This window comes from Choloepus didactylus, chromosome 4 (assembly GCF_015220235.1).
Source record: "Choloepus didactylus isolate mChoDid1 chromosome 4, mChoDid1.pri, whole genome shotgun sequence".
Classification (NCBI taxonomy): domain Eukaryota; kingdom Metazoa; phylum Chordata; class Mammalia; order Pilosa; family Megalonychidae; genus Choloepus; species Choloepus didactylus.
The window spans coordinates 80580670-80582952 of NC_051310.1; the positions used below are offsets into that span (position 1 = coordinate 80580670).

Sequence of the window (2283 nt, forward strand, 5' to 3'; positions counted from 1 at the left end):
TAGTCTGACTGGTGAGTTAGTGCGGATGTTGGGATTCACAATTCCAGCTTCCCGGGAGCCTTTTTTCCTGCCTCTCCTGTTTTATCTGAGAGGCAGGCCCAGCAGGCCAGAAACTTATGGAGTAGATGAATTTTAATGGCAGCCAAGAAGGGGACCCCCATGGCCCCTCTCTCACTCTCTTTCCCTGGGTCTGGCTCCCTAACAGAGGGAAGGTCCCAAGCTCTCCTAGGGGCATGAACATTCCTGAAACTGGCCGGTGGAAGGACAGAGGCTGTTGACCATCTTGCTATTTCCTCTCTGACCTGGGCCTCAATGATCACGGCCTGCAAGTGCCGTCTCTAGAATGGGTAAGTCTGCAAATCGCACACTTGCTTTCTGCCACCTGTCGTGTTCAGTTTAATCAACCCAAACTACGAGCTGGAGAAGCAGGGGCCATGCTGAGAGAGGGTGATGGAGAGCACAGGAGGCCAGCAGGAACAATGTCTTATCTCCAAAGGCTCTGCAGCCCCAGATGCCCTGGAATATGGCAATATGGGGATGGGTGGGTTGGGGGAGACTTTGGGTGGACCTGGCTCAAGGAATGGGTTTGGGTGGAAAAATAGGGACCAACAGAGCAAACTCACTGGCATGTCTAGATGAACTCTGCAACCAAGAGTGAATGAATCAATAAAAGCCAATGGGAAGAGAAGCACTGCCACCAACGGGGAGGCAGCGTCTGGGTTGCAGCCGTGGAGAGTTACATCGTTTTCCAATCCTCCTGAGTACGCCGCCACCTGGGACAAAGCCCGAGTGTTCAGGATGCTGAGCGTAGCTTTGAGGATGACCCCTTCTTCTCTGATTCTTTTATGGCACACCAAGAGAGTACACAACATATGATGATAAGTTTTTCTGAGTCTTTTGGAAGAGATTTGCTCAGCATCTCTGATGGCAGAGGAAGAGCTCATAATCACAGGGGATGTGATGGTGGTGAAGATTCTTTGACTTGTACAGATGTCAACCCTTTTCAGGCAATGGATCAAATGATGTTAAATATGCAAAACAGTATGCAGAAATTACAAAGAAACTTTGGTCAGCTTTCAATGGATCCAAATGGACATTCATTTTGTTCTTCCTCTGTTGTGACCTATTCCAAAGTAGGAGATGAGCCACCAAAGGTTTTCCAGGCCTCAACTCAAACCCATATGGCTCCTGGAGGAATAAAGGGAAACAGGAGAGCACTGAGAGATTCTGAGCATGGACTAGAAAAAATGGCTGTTGATCTTCATATCCATGACTGAGCTCATGTCATTAAAAAGTCAAAGAACAGTAGGACTGGAGATGAAGACATCAATCAAGAGTTCACCAATATGAATGAGTGATGCTCATGCTTTTGATGATGAGTGGCAACATGAGATTTTGAAGTACAGACCTGGGGGACGAGGGCACCGTCTAGAAAACCCTCAGATGTACAGTGTTGGCCATGAAAATTCAGGATCCCATGAAATTAAAAGAAGGCTATAAGAGTGAAGAATTGCTGCAGAAGGTGGAAGTCTTCATAGCACCAGCGGTGGACAAAATGGGTATCAAGGAGAGACCTCACCAAAGTCCAGTCATTAAAAGTGGAAGAAGATCCAACATTTTTGTGGACAAACTCAACATCAAAATCAGCAAAAAATAAATCAGCATGCATTTGATTTGTTAGTTTGGGTTGTTTGAATAGAGAATGTAATGGTGCCGGGCTAATACATATAAGACCAATAGCTTGTTTTTAAATCAATACTGTACTTTGCAACTTTCTTCGATATCTGAATGTTCTTAGAAGTGCTAGCTTTATACCATCCCTACTGTAGGAATAAATCCTTGATTTTCAATAATGTGAATAAATTGTTACTCGATAAAACTCTTTAAAAAAAAAAAAAGCCAATGGGAGGTTAATATAAATCTGAAGAAGATTTCCACACTTTTCCCCTGACATCAGACAAGCTGATTCTAATGTTTATATAGGGAAAACAAACAGGCAAGATAGACTGGAAAACTGAGAAAAAGAAAGGCAATGAAGAAGGAACTAGCACTCCAAATAAAACATACTACAAAGTCTCAGTAATTGAAATAGTGTGGAAATGGCCAATTATCCAGACATACCGATGGAAGCATAGAAAATCCAGAAGTGGACCAAGAGACATATAGGAATTCAGAATCATAAAAGGGATCTCTCAATTCAGTGTAGGTAAATGTTAACTTTCTAATTAATGGTGTTAGCAACAAATGGATAACCATCCAAAATATATGTAGCTGGCTCCATAT

At 43.4% G+C, this 2283-nt stretch overlaps 1 pseudogene; it reads left to right on the forward strand.

Moving 5' to 3' along the window:
• The first annotated feature begins 872 nt into the window (after window positions 1-872).
• LOC119532713 lies at window positions 873-1657 on the forward strand (annotated as a pseudogene).
• Window positions 1658-2283: the final 626 nt, after the last annotated feature.